We start from the raw sequence: 15491 nt of genomic DNA on the forward strand, positions 1-15491 counted from the left end.
AGTACATGAAAAGGGACAGAACCAGCCCCAGAAGCTGATATTTTCCATCCATAAGTAGGAAATAAATATAGCAGCAGAACAATCCTAGTAACAGTCAGAAAACACAAGTCATGCAACAGCAGCAACCTTGCAATGCCATTAATGGAAAGTGACTCTGCAGAAACAGAAAAGGTCAAAAAAGAGGGAATCAAAGATAGATAAGGTGGCTGAAAGCCTCTGAGACTTGGGTAGAGAGGGAAACAAGTCATCTCCCCATCCACATAGACCACAGATATACAGTAAGTGTATAGGAAAAGAATGAAATATATAATACAGGTAGTCCTTAACTCACAACCGGAACTGAGCCCAAAATTTCCATTGTTGTTTAGAGAGTTTTGGCCTATTTTATGACCTTCTTTTGCAACAATTGTTAAGTGAATCATGTGGTTGTTAAGCAAATCTGGCTTCTCCCATTGACTTTGCTTCTCAGAAGCCGGCAGGGAAAGTTACAAATAGTGATCACACGACCCTGAGACACTGTGAGAGCAGCTCTCATAAATATATGCCAGTTGCTAAGTGCCCGGATTTTGATCATATGACCATGGGGATGCTGCAGTGGTCATAAGTGTGAAAACTGGTCATAAGTCACTTTTTTCAGTGCTGTTGTAACCCTGGTCACTAAACAAATGGTTGTAAAGATTATCTGTACAAGTATGAGTGTGTAAGGATTGAACAAATAGGCTTAATAAAATCAATTAGGTAACAAAAAAACAGGATATGAAAAAGAAAGACAGGGTTCAAGAAGGTTAGCAATAAACATGTAGGATAAGAGTATGAAAAAATAAAATAACCAGGGAAAAGTAATAATTCTGGAGAATATAGACTGATTAGAAAGCAAGTAGAAACATACTGTGTGTGCACTGAATCATTTGCAAAATTGGCGATATAAGCACAGGAGAGAGTGCAGCATACACCATATTACCAATTCCTTGGTTAAGAATCTTAAAGGGTATTTTATCTCTTACGAGGAGACAAAGGAGGCCTTTCAAGTTTGTTGTATTTGATACCACAGATATACCGAAGAGTATCACATTATGTTGCAAATGAAGAGAGGAGGCTTACAGATTTATTTTCTTAGCGTTTTGTGTTTCTGTACTTGCAGACTTCTATACACTAAACACATTTTTGGCAGTTTACAATATTTCAGTTAAAAACCAATGCAGATGAAGCGTTAAATATATGTAAGGCCAATGCAGATGAAACATTAAATGCTTCAAATACATAGTCATAAAGCCACATTTTCTTGGTATCTTTTCTCCAGTAACAGATTTAAAAAGTGATACTAAACAATTCAGTCTAATCTGCTTTCCTGGAGAAAAAGGTGAAAAGGACATAGGAAAAAAAAAGAATCTTTCCCTTGCAACCACATCTGGAAGGACAACCAAAAGGAGAACAAAAACACACATGCACACACATTGGCAACACTATGGTAGATTCCAATTACACATTTGAATACACAGTTTTAAAAAAAGCCCTCAAAAAGCCATGATGTAGCCAAAGCCATGATGTATACATTCTATTCAGTCTATACATGCCTCCTTTGGCTACTGTTCTAAAGGCCATGGGTAACATCCTGATGGGTCTATTACCTGCAAAAGTTGGAAATAGTATCAAGCCATAGCTAGACCAAGAATAACTTGACTACAATAACTATCTTGCTCCATCTTCAGATATGAACTTGTCCTATTATGCCCCTCTTTTGGCTCAAGATTCCTTAATCTGTAAACGTGTGTTGGAAAGAGATGTAGAGTTCAAAAGGTTTTATGTTCTTTGTAATATTGGTGATATGTAAGCAGAAAATACAATACAATGAGATATGTCAAATATTATCAATGTACGAAAAACATTGTTTTTATTCACCATAGGGGGTAGCATAGAAGATGGTTCCACTTTGATGCAAAGACAGTGCTACCCCAGATATGTTATCTCATATTGGCAATATGTATTCATTCTCTGATTACAGATTGGCTCCCTATTGATATAATGGAAAAATTGACAAGTATCACAAGTATATATCTGGATGACTATAAGATAGCCACAACAACAACAAAAGGGTCCAGATTTTTCCAGCCCAAACGTGAAAGTCCAAGAAAAAGAAAGTGGATGTTTTTTGTATTCAACCTTGTTACAGATGTATTATAAATGCTATATAATAGTAGAATCCCCTTATAAATATACCAAAATGTTCCTTCACTATCTGAATATACAGAGGATAAGCAGAGAAGGAGTTTGGAAATGGCCATATGAGCTACTTATGGAGGTTGGAAGGTTGACAGGTTGGAAATGGCCATATGATTATTTTTAGTGATGGTTATTTAAGTATGTGAAGCATCCACTTCACTGTTTGTTCAGTCTGATTTAAACTAAGGAACTGAAAGAAGTTGAAACAGAATGCCTAAAGGGGAGAATAATCTAGGAATTCATAAAAATATAGGTTCTCTGGGTCACTTTTCTAGCTATGATAACAACTATAGCATTTATATCTTAGTAATAATAATAGTTTACATATGTGTTTTAATAATAGAGCAGGCTATCTGGGCCTTAAGGACACGTAGAGCCTTCAGGTTATCCTGCAAATGGACAGAGTGAATTCTGAGCCCTTGTACATCCTTCTGTTCCACCATTCTGTTGATCCTAAACCTCCATTTTCTCTTCTTCTCAGTCATGTAATCTCATATCAACTATATTTATTTATTTGTATCCCACCTTTATTATTTTTACAAATAACTCAAGGTGGTGAACATCTTCCTCCTCCAATTTTCCCCATAAGAACCACTCTATTAGGTGGGTCAGGCTGAGAGAGGCTCTGAGGCCCAAAGAAACTCAGTTGCCTTTCATGGCTAGAGTGGAATTAGAATTCACGGTCTCTTATTTTCCTTAATCACTAGATCAAACTGGCTGTACAATCCACCAGGGGGATGCTAAGAGGCGGCAGGGGGCGTTCGAGGTGCCAGCCCTGCAGGCTCAACCCATTGACTGTAGTAACGCTCCGGAGCTGGTGCCTCCAATGCAGAAGTGGTGACACGTTATGTGCCTCCGCGGCCGCGTTTGATGTACTGTCCCCCCTGCCACCTCTTAGCGTCCCCAAGGGGGCTGGCAGAGGGGTGCTAAGAGGTGGCAGGGGGTTGTTCGAGGTGCCGGCCAGCCCTGCAGGTTCACCAATTGAGGTGCCAGCTCAGAGAGGTGCTACAGTCAATGGGTGAACCTGCAGGGCCAGATGGGGGCCAGCAGAGGGGTGCTAAGAGGCGGCAGGGGAGCAGCGTGTTGAAAGTGGCCATGGTGGCATGTAAAGTGCCACCGTTTCCACATTGGAGGTGCTGGCTCCAGAGCGGTGCTAGTCAAGGGGGGAACCTGCAGGGCAGGCTGGCACATTGAATGCTCCCTGCCGCCTTTTAGTGCTCCTCTACTGGCCCCCTTGAGGATGCTAAGAGGCGGCAGGGGGTGTTTGAGGTACCGGCCCTGCAGGCTCACCCCATTGACTGTTGTACCACACCGGAACTGGTGCCTCAAATGCGGCATCACTTTGGGAAAAGCTGCCGCCACCGCTTTCCCAAAGTGTTGCCACTGTCACATTCTGTCTGTCCATCCATCCATCCATCCAAAAGTTTTGTCTGTTTGCCTGCCTGCCTTCCTGCCTACCTACCTACCTGTCTGTCTTTCTGACTACCTACCTACCTACCTATGTACCTATCCATCCATCCAAAAGGTATGTCCGTCTTCCTGCCTGCTTTCCTGCCTGCCTACCTATCTATCCATACATTCATCCAAAAGTTCTGTCTGCCTGCCTGCCTACCTATCTATCTACCAATATAGATATATCTACCTACCTAACTACCTATCCATCCATCCGCCTGCCTGCCTGCCTGCCTGCCTGCCTGCCTGCCTGCCTGCCTGCCTTCCTGTCTGTCTGTCTGTCTGTCTGTCTATCTATCTATCTATCTATCTATCTATCTATCTATCTATCTATCTATCTATCTATCTATCTATCTATCTATCTATCTATCTATCTATCTATCTATCCATCCACCCACCCACCCATCCATCCATCCATCCATCCATCCATCCATCCATCCATCCATCCATCCAAAAGGTCTGTCTATCTTCCTGCCTGCCTGCTTGCCTGCCTGCCTACCTGCCTGCCTGCCTGCCTACCTACCTATCAATATATCTGTCTGTCTGTCGGTCTGCCTGCCTGCCTGCCTGCCTGCTGCCTCTCTTTCTCTCTCTCTCTCTCTCTCTCTCTCTCTCTCCATCCATCCATCCATCCATCCATCCATCCATCCATCCATGTTCGAAGCACTGGCCCCACAGGCACATCGGGAAAGTAGAGCAAAGCCAGTCTGGCAGGTAGGGAGGGAGAGAAGGAGGGAGGGAAGGAGGGAGGGATGGAGGGAGAGAGAGAGAAAGAGAGACGTGAGGCATCAGATTGAATGAGGCCTAGTTTAAACTGAGGCCCTTTTCCACACTGAAACATCTTTGGCTTCTATTAAAGGTTTGTGGATGAAACATGGTCAAGACTATCAGGAAGCTGTCACATTTTGTTGAGGCTTTAAAACAGGATCCATTGGACCAGATCTCCACCCTAAAAATTACTTTTCCCCAATGTATTACAGTGCCAATTCTGAAGAAGGCAAAACCAAAATGTACTGGTAAATTACAAGAACACACACACATACACTCCCTTCTAACCCTGCTGGAGCAGGTGACTGGACTAGAATAGATATCTCATTATCTTTCTCCTCCCCACTCCCTCCTTCTTTATTTCTTTTTCTTTCTGTCCCTTCCTTCCATCCCCTCTTTTTTCTGGCCCCTTTCTTTCTTTCCCTTTTCTCTTTCTTTTCTTCCTCTCTTTCTCTCTCTCTTTCTTTTCTCTCTCTCTTTCCCTCTCTCAGGCTCACCCCTTTAGATCAGGGGTTGCCAAACTTTTGGACCTCACGGACCACTAAACTCATAATTTTAAATCCGAGAGAGAGAGAAAGAGAGAGATCTGATCCAGCCTCTCTCTCTCCCTCTCTCTCTCACACACAGGCAGGGGTAGGATTTAGACCCCTGATCTAAAGCTGTCAAAACTCCAAAAACAGGTCAACAGCGTCAACAACTCCAAAAACAGTAGCTCTGGGGAGGCCAGTCATAAATTAGAACACTTGCTAAACAACTGGCCATTAAGTGAGGACCACTTGCATTTGGTTTGCCAGTCACCTGGCCACGCCCACCCAGTCACATAAACAGCAAGCCATGCCCACCCAGTCACATGACCAGAAAGCCACACCCACGAATTAGGCCATGCCCACAGAAATTTGAATCCTACCCCTGGGTGGGGGGCACCGAGGATGAGTTTGTAGTACCAAGGGGGCGGTGGATTTAAAAAGTTTGGGAACCATTGATGTATATGCACACATTCTGATTAGTAAATGATCAGGCAATATATGATGCCTCCTAAAACAACTGCTGGTGAAAGTTGGGAAGAGTTCCAGAAGCCATGCTCTGCATGCTTTCTCTACTTTTTTATAAATATGAGAATCTTTTCTAACCACAATGGAAACTTTGGAATGAATTCCCCTTATTCTGAGATAGAACTTATAAATATTGGGTACCCCAGGCTCAACTTTGTTAAAAAGTAAAATAGCTTCAACATGACCATCCCAAAAAATCTCAGAAAAAAAGATTCCTTATTTATCCTGCATAATTACCTCACAGTAATCATCATCTTTCCCACCCAGAAAACTAGATGTGGTTCATTGCCACCAAAAGATTCCCTTACCAAGATTTATACATTTATTGCACCAGCCTATAGAGGATGTTCTTGACAGAGAGAGGAAAGATCTGTACCAAGGCAGTGAATAGATAAACAGATAGTTGTGGCTATAGGAAGGCAGAGATTTATGAAAATGTCTAAGGCAGGTTGCCCCTTAACTCACATGAAAATAAAGGAGGGAGGAGAGAAAGTACATTCAGACTTGCAGAATTCCGTTACTATAGCAATGATAATAAAAGCATTTTTAAGACTTCAAGACATCTCTTTCTCAATCTGGTCTACTTAAAATCCACAAAAGTATTAAAAACAATGAAATTATGAAATGAAATTATTAAAAACAATTAAAAACAGAAAACATAAAAAAGGCCCAGATTAAAATTGGCCATAAATGTAACAATAAATCAAGACAAGGTTCTACAAACACATTAGCCCCAGGCCAGGAACCAGAGTCATAACTTAAGGCCTTCTGAAGGTCTTTTTTTGGTAGACTGTGTGTCAACTGTATCTCTGGCAGGATGCTGTTCCAGAGGATATGGCTGCAATTGGAATCTACTCCTCCTGCAGTGTTGTTTTAGATGTTCTTTCTATTGTTTCATTACTTTAAATGATCAGGCAATTGCTTGAGAGTAGTGACTAGAAAAGGGACATGGTGGCTCAATTGCTTGAGAGTAGTGACTAGAAAAGGGACACGCTGAGCTTGTTGATTAGAAAGGTCGGCAGTTCAGCGGTTCGGATGCCTAGCACCGCATAACGGAGTGAGCTCCTGCTACTTGTCCCAGATTCTGCCAACCTAGCAGTTCGAAAGCACATAAAAAATGAAAGTGGAAAAAATAGGGACCACTTTGGAACAGCGCTCTTTAGTCATGCCGGCCACATGACCCAGGAGATGTCTTCAGACAGCTCTGAGGCTAACACGTATGTACAAGAGAAACCTTTACCTTTACCTTAGCGACAAGGAAGAGACCTCACAGGAGCAATCTTGTCCTGCACCTCTGAATTATAGGCAGTGACCAGGAATGCAATAGATCTGCCTATCAAATTGTGGGGGAAATTTCCAAATGCTTCTGGCATCCCTCCAGAAGGGGATGGTTCAGTGTAACTGATTGCATGTGTGGATCTAGGTTGTGTGCAGAACCATCCTCTCCCTCCTGCTGCTGCCACTGCTGATCCATGGAGCCAGAAAGGTTGGGGACTCACTGCTCTAGGTCCTCTGTATTCAAATCATATCACATCTGATCAGAAGGAAAGAAATCTAATGCACTGCCATTTGCGTGCAATGCAGTCTTTACATCAAGATTGCCCTGAGTCTAAGCATGGCAATATCTTTTTTAAAAATGTAATTGCTATGAGAATTAATTGATAGGTGATATAAATATTTATTACTATAAACAAATTAGTCAAAAAACTAAAACAAAAAACCCTGGCTGCTCATTGTGCTTTTAAGCATGCTAACTTTTTCCTGCTATAGAAATAATCAGATTGATATGCTAAAAGTCCCTTTCAAAAGCATATTATAAAGCTTATGATAGACAAGGTAATGCATTTAGGAATTTTAAATTTCAATTCCCATCATCTCCTGTTTTGATATTCAAAGTAAAAAATTGTGAGAAGGGTATCCAAAATATTTGAAAGGCATTATCTCTTCCTCAGGGAGATCTTTCTTTTTATTTTATAGAATGTAAATTGAAAGATGTGGCTCTAACTGCCTCTAACTTCAGATGTGTATTGTTCAATAGCTGAAGTCTTTAGTAGCCATGATATAACAAGTTTTGAATTAATAAAAGGTTCTTACTGTACTTGTCATTTTGAGTTAAGCACAGAAAATTATAAACGTAACTCTTCTACGGATAGTCCTTGATTTACAACAGTTGACTTAGAGTTAGTTCAAAATTACAATGGCACTGAAAAAAGTGACTCATGACCATTTTTCAGACTTATGACCATTGCAGCATCCCCATGGTCATGTGATTTACATTCAGTTGCTTGACAACTGTTTCATATTTATGATGGTTGCAATGTCCCAGGGTCATGTGATCCCCTTTTGCGACCTTCTGACAAGCAAAATCAATAGGGAAACCAGATTCACTTAACAACTGAGTTACTAATTTAACAACTGCAGTGACTCACTTAACAAATGTGGCAAGAAAAGTAATACAATGGGGCAAAACTCACTTAACAAATTTCTCACTTAGAAACATAACTGTTGGGCTCAATTGTGATCATAAGTTGTACTAGCTAGAGTGATTTGGAACTGAAAGTCTACAACATATGGCAGCTGACAAATTCTCCATTCTTAAGTTACATTTCTTTAATTTTCCTTTTTCATCCCATCAGGGAGCACAAGACAACAAACAACATATTTTTTCTACCCTTTCGCATCTTTTGTAATAAATTATTGTACACATCAGTAACAACAATAATTATGATTTCCCAAATTAATTAAGGAAAACATGACCCTACTGCCAAAAGTCCAAAGGATGTATGGGTTAAAAAAAGCAACAAGTAAATGGAAGCAGTTAGTAAGAAAACAATTGCATCAATGCCCTCTAGCTCTTCTTGTAAATGTGATAACATGAATTTTATGCCAGTCAAATCCATTATGGAAGAACTCAATGATATTTTTCCATCAGTGCAAAGCTGCAATATTAATTAACTGTTGCATCCATCACAATTAAAAACACATTAGCACTTTATGAACATCCTATTAAGCTATGGAATCTTCCATAGAAGCCTCTAGTAGTAGATACAATGGAGGAAAAGAAAATAACTTTTCACTTTCATTACATAATTGAAACTTAGTCTAGAATGTCTCATTCTCCTTCCCTAACCCCATCTTCATTTTGGAGATAAGCATGACTATTCCCAGTACCAGAAGGGATGCTATCTCTTCAACATTAATAAACAGAAGGATTTGCTCACTTTCAGCCAGGAATTTACCACTGCCAATTCAGATACGGAATCTGTTTCATAAGCTGATGCCAAGTTCCAAACTTGGAGTCTTATTATATTTTGTCATAATCCAGAAATATCTAAAGATTGTCTGAAGAAACAAATATTCTAAGCAGGCATTAGATTTGTACAGCACATGCTAGGTTGATTTCATTTGCATTCTTCCAAACTTCCAGAACTCAGATTGGAACAACATTTGCAAATATATATATATATATATATATATTCTTAAGTTTTCGTGTGTACTTACATGTATGGCATTCAGCTTTGTTCGGGTATTTTCCCACGTCATTGTAGTTGTGCTTTTAAAGTTGTAGCAACGTTTCAGCAGAATCTAATACAGAAGCCTGATGATGGCAGATGAGATTCTGCTGAAACGTCACTACAACTTTAAAAGCACAGCTACTATGACGTGGAAAATACCAAGCAAAGCCGAATGCCATACATGTAAGTACCGCAAAACTAAGAAGAATATATATAATATATATATATATATATATATATATATATATATATATATATATATATATATATATATATATATACACACACACACACACACACACACACACACACATACATACACACACACACACACACACGGAAATTTGGTATTTATTTATTTATTTATTTATTTACCACATTACAAAAAAGATGTTGAGACTTTGGAAAAAGTGCAAAGAAGAACAACTGATAATTAAAAGCCTGGAGACTAAAACATAGAATGACCAGGGAGGACATGATATCAGTATTCCAGTATTTGAGAGACTGCCACAAGGTGGAGGGGTTCAGCTTATTTTCCAAAGCACCCGAGGGCAGGACAAGAAACAATGGATGGAAACTAATCAAGGAGAGAGGCAACCTGGAATTAAGGAGAAACGTCCTAACAGTGAGAACAGTTAACCAGTGGAGCAGCTTGCCTTCTGAAGTTGTGGATGCTTCATCACTGGAGGCTTTTAAGAAGAGACTGGACAGCCATTTGTCTGAAATAGTATAGGGTTTTCTGCTTGAGTAGGGGCTGGACTAGAAGACCTCCAAGGTCCCTCCTAGCTCTAGTCTGATTCATTGATTGAAAAAAACCATGAGAGTTACCCCTTTTTTTCCCCAGGAAATTAAATCCTTTGCCAAGATATATCTATATTCAGTTAGACCATAGGTAACCATTTTGTGGGTCTGATGAACACAACTAGAGAACAAGCTGTCTGCCCATTTCCAGGGCTTAGAGAAAAGCACTGTAAAGCAGTATATAAATCTAAGTGCTATTGCTGTTGCTTTCTGATCCATAAAATAACTCCCATGAGGGATATAACTGATTACAAAGACTAAGATACAGAATGCAATTTCCCATCCTATTTCTGCTTTACTATCTCAGTATGCTTTCCCCATTTGGGGGCTATGTGCACATCATGGGCAGTAGTCACTCATTTGGAGGCTAGCACTTTGTTTGTAGCATGCCAGTTTCCTTTAAAAAAATAAAAATAAAGTAAAAAGTATATGCAGAAGCAGATTGGTAGCCATCAAGAGAGATGTCTGAAGGTAAATTGGTAGCCCTATTGGGAATCTAGAATTAGATTAAGAATTTTCAATTTATGGCCAAAATAGAAAATCCCACCTAGAACAGGAATCCATGGTCAAATTGATTGCTTGACGTTAGTGCTTTCATCTTACAATTTTGAAGAAAAAAAAAAGCCTAAAGTGTAATCCAGGGAAGTCAAACTCGTATCATCACAGCAGCATCATATGACATATTGGGACTTCCCACCTTTGCTAAACCGGCATAGGCATGGCCAGCATGTGACGCATCTGGCCTGTGGACTGGGAGTTTGACAGCCCTGGTGTAATCACATTGTAATAACAGGAAAAAAATGCAGGAGTAGGATTAGACATGAAAACTGCAGTTATCTGACTCAAGGCATGTCACTGCAATATAAGAGAAACAACATATCTTCAACTTCATATGAATAACATTTTTTAAACACAGCCTTAGTAAGTACACTGTTGAGTCAAACCATTGGTTTGTTGCTAATAGTGGTTCCCGTTGTTCTTTCCGAAAGAGTTTATTTCAATACCTGCTTTTTGATTTTTTGAAGCTGTATGAATTGAAATCAGAACTAGCATTTGATTTTTGACAATTCTGAAAAGTAACTTATGCATGAATTGAAACTGCAATTATCCAGCAGCATTTGGTTATTTGAAAAATGAGTTCTTGAAGAGTATTGTAGATTTAAAAAATGATCAAATTGTATTTTGAAGTGTATGTTTAAAAGAAACATTCAAAAACATGTATTTAAATGACGATTTTCACATTGGTTATGAAAATATATTACAATAGTGTGGGAGAAAAAAAAAGTGTAACTCAGGTTTATGGATGAATAAACTCATAAATGACAAGGACTAGATATGTTCCTCTTATGCTTCCCTTCACACACAAAAGCATCTGCTATATAGCTTTTTTTTTCTAGTCTTCCTTCACAGCCTCTTAAATACTGCCAAATATTTCAAAAACGTCATGGCAAACAGGACCAGGATGATCAGCCAGCTGGGACAGATTAGATTTCTGCAGCCTATCCACTGAAAGTACTGGATAAACTTTGGTAGTGACATTAGGTCTATTAACTCTGGTTGAGTATTAATAGCTGGCAGCTGCACAACAGAACGAAGATAGGAGTGCCTTACATTGAAAGAAGTAATTCATTTACTCTGCAGTTTATATTAGTTCCAGTCAAGAAACTTGAGGTGAGCCACAAAGAGATTTCTGCTGACTATAAAAATAGGCATGTGTTTTCCAATCCAATTAGTTCTCTGGGGAGCAAACTCAATTTCCCCATGGAATTCAAAGAGAGAGCTTTCAACAATTTGCCTTGCATAATTTAATAGGGAAGGGGAAGGGAAAAGTGAGGGACAAAGATTCAGCTAAGAGAAATGAAATTGCACGGATATGCTCAGATTCTTTAGGAGAAAGGAACATTAGGTCTGTTTGTCCCCTTGAGTTATTTATAAAAAGCCATATAGGTAGGATATAAATACATTTCTTTGTCTGAATATATTCTAGCAAAGTGGTAAGATAGTAAAACTTTCAGTAGAATTTCATTCCTCAATCAACCACATAGGTTGCATTCTGAAAATCTAAGAGGCTAAAAGTTGGAAACATGTTAATTGCAATAGCACTTAGACTTATATATAACTTCAGAGTGCTTTACAGCACTCTCTTGAGCTGTTTACAAATGTCAGCATCTTGGTCCTTATTTTATTGCCCTCAAAAGGATGGAAGACTGGGTCAACCTTGAGCTGGTTAGAATCAAACTCCTGGCAGTGAGCAGAGTTAGCCTGCAATATTGCATTCTAACCACTATGCCACCAGGGCTCTTAATGTTAATAAATTGAGATTTATGGGACTAATTTCCATTCAAAGCATCTCCCACTGAGATCCTAAACAAGATCCCTGGGTCATTTGGCTGAACTTGAAAAACTAAAGAGGATGGGAGGCCCCAAAGAAATATTACAGCTATAAATTAGATTAAGAAATAAAAGGAAACAAATACAAAAGAAGCAATGTCAAACCATTTCTTTAATATTGCCAAGAAAACTACAGAAGTATACTCATAGAATTATCAGGAGTTTTCAGTTTGAAACACTTTTCATTATCTCTAGTTCACAGTGAAAAGCAATAGCTGGACCTGCGAGTCATGCCTTCAAAACTACAAAATTCAGATTTTGGGGGGGGGGGAAGAGAAAGGGTGGTAAAACAATTTAACTCTAGTAGATAACAACTAGATTTGTAAGATGAAACCAGAAATGTTTGTTTGGCTATAGTGCTATCATATAGCCATATTTGAAGCTTGGAAACAGAAGTGGTATTCAGCAGGTTCTGACCAGATCTGGAGAACCGGTAGTAGAAATTTTGAGTAGTTCCAAGAACCAGCAAATAACACTTCTGACTGGAGATTTTACAGTCTCCTTCCCCTGCCATACCCATCAAACCACACCCAGTAGTAAAAAAAATTGAATCCCACCAAATGGCTTCAGGGCTACTTGGATTGTACAACTAGGAAGGAACTTTTGTTTGTTTGTTTTAACTGGATTCATACTCTTATCTTTCAGACAACAAATGATATTGAAAGCAGCTTTGGAATGAATGCTAATTGTACATGCTATGATAGATACTCTAACATCTTCCCCTTTCACACTTTTTGTCAGTAGATTTTTTTTTTCAACAAAGCCACCAAAATCCAATATTCCTGCTCTTTTCCTATTAAAAGAGTTCCAATTTCTCGAAACTCCACACATGGAGGATGTATGGCTGAAGAACTGCTTCTAATTAGAAGAGCAACAAATTCAGCTCAGACAAGGATTTTTCAGCTCGCTAAAGTGAATGGACACAGTGGGTGAATCCTATAGAGAGCTATCATAAATGCAAAATGCTAATTTTTATTGTGAAAGAGCCACAAAGAGAGGAGAGGTGAATCATAAAGTACTTGTCCTACATTTAACACTGGAGATAATTGACTTCACTCTATCTTCAGGCTTAATTGCCAACCTCATGTGAAGTTTTGAGTGACATTTTGAAATAAACAGGCCCAGTTTAGTAAGTAGACATTTTATTCAGTCACAAAATTTCTTCAGTCTTTGGCTTTCATTTCTTTGCTACCCTTGCCTCGCTAATTCTAGAATCATAGCCAGGGTTCTGACATGAGGAGAAGGCTGACATTTCTGGCTGAGCAATTTCCTGTGGAATTTTCAATAGAGTCAGTTTGGCCCATGTTGTCTACTATGACATTAATGGTTGTTAAATATTCTTATCTGTTACATACAGTTGTTTCAGTAAAGGTCAGTGGCTGTGTCCATGACAAGTCTTCTTGTTGCTGTGCAGTAGAACTAATCCGTCACTCCATGGTTTGTTTGGAGTCCTTCTTTTCCCCCTCATTAATTTCAGCTCAGCAGCTAGATTTTAAAAATGCAAAACATCTCAGCTGCTCAGATGGGTATTAGAATATGAAATTATTAGCTCAGCCAGCATTGGAAAGGCAGTTAATATTGCCTGTGTGGCTTGAGCTATAACACCTCATTAAGGGACTATGCAGCTGCACATGGATATGTATGTATGTATGTATGTATGTATGTGTATGTATATATACTTCTTTAATTAAAAACTTAGTGCTGTTGATGGGGATGGAGGCTAAGATCTGTCTGTGGAGTTTATACAAGATACTCTCCTGTCTACTGGTAATGGGAAAACATTAAGCTTGATTGTTTTCATTTGTCATAAAACTTTTTTAAAAATCAAATAATAATGCAAAATGCTTTTAAAGAACAATAGCAAAGGAGGTGTCGTAGCTATTGCCTAGCAGCAAGGCAACACATCTATAGTGCCTTCTTGGCAACAATAATAAATGGATGGCTCCAGAGATATAGCTTCTAGTGTTCTTCTTTCCTATTGTAGTAAGTTTTGGAAAACAATTAGCTGCCAGTGCAGACTTTATAAGAATGGTGTGAAGTGAGATCATACTGGATGCTGCTACTCAAAAATAATTCTCCTCAAGCACAACTACTCAGCTATGAGCTTTTTAGGGGAAACTATCATTTCTATAATTATTTGAACTCTAATCTCCTTGTCAGCTTCCTGCTGACTTTTGTGTCGTCTGGGTTTAATTTCATTATGCTCACCTCATCCAGCCCATTATTGAATCCAGACAATGTTCGTGGATATTGACAACTTTAATACTTGAGTAAAAAGAGCAATAGAGTTGAGAATCCTCATGGCATTCATCCCAAAATCCCAGAAAACAACTCCCAGCAATAGAGAATAGTATAAATTCCTTTGAGACATAGACCAAACCTGAGGTCTCTCAGTTTACAAATCTAATTCAGCTTTTAAGGGTTCCAATTCAACGTACTATGTTTTTCTCTCTCATTCATGTGCTCTTCTCATGCCTCTTATCTTTGTCACTTTTGTTTGTGTGATACATAGAAAGAGAATCACCTTATCAGAGTGTAACATGAAAGGTCAAATTGTCCTTTGAAGGAATTACTAATCTTTTCCAATATAGATCACTGTGTTTCTTTCATACTGCAGAGGGAAAACAAGAGAGCCTACATATTTTTCATTTAGTTTTGGTTCTGGCAATGTTACATGGTCTCACCAGCATTTTGGGGTGTAGGACCCAATATCAAAGTTGTCTATATGTGAGACTGAGTATTTTCATTTAATATTTTTTCATTGGATTGAAATGTGGCCTCCCATTTTTTTTTGTTATACTCTTACAGTGGTCAGATAAGAATCTTCCTATAGTCATATGTACAAGAACAGAATCACAAACATTCAGGAATTAAGCATATTTTATGAATATATGGAAATATTTAGCAAATATATGGTAAGTTTCTAGTGTATTAAGTATGGAGTTATGTTATTTGATTTCATTGTGTAATATTGATGTCCTGGTATTGTTTAAGCTATGTCCTATAAAGAATTGCTAGAGTAAAATGATCCAGATCCCTTGGTTTTGCTATTTTAAAACCAAGGACCTGCATTATATTCTTGTATTAAGCTGATGTGTGTTGATGTATGATTGTGTGACTGCATCCTCTCCTGGGATTGCTTCACAAAAGGTCACATCTCACACATACTGATTGTTTTGCCTCTAGCAGCTCAGTAACACATTTGTACTTAATGTATCTGAAAGCAGATACATGTTGTTTATTTCAAAGAGACACACATTTATCTGATATTGATAGATCTTTTGAAGAAATG

General features: G+C 38.8%; 1 protein-coding gene across 9 annotated transcripts in view; it reads right to left on the reverse strand.

The window, feature by feature from the left end:
- Positions 1–15491, reverse strand: part of RALY (RALY heterogeneous nuclear ribonucleoprotein) — a 258358-nt gene that overhangs the window by 159457 nt on the left and 83410 nt on the right. The gene's annotated exons all lie outside the window — the stretch shown is intronic.

The sequence above is a fragment of the Pseudonaja textilis genome, chromosome 3 (genome assembly GCF_049901715.1).
Source record: "Pseudonaja textilis isolate UNSWEBS1 chromosome 3, rPseTex1.2, whole genome shotgun sequence".
Taxonomy (NCBI): domain Eukaryota; kingdom Metazoa; phylum Chordata; class Lepidosauria; order Squamata; family Elapidae; genus Pseudonaja; species Pseudonaja textilis.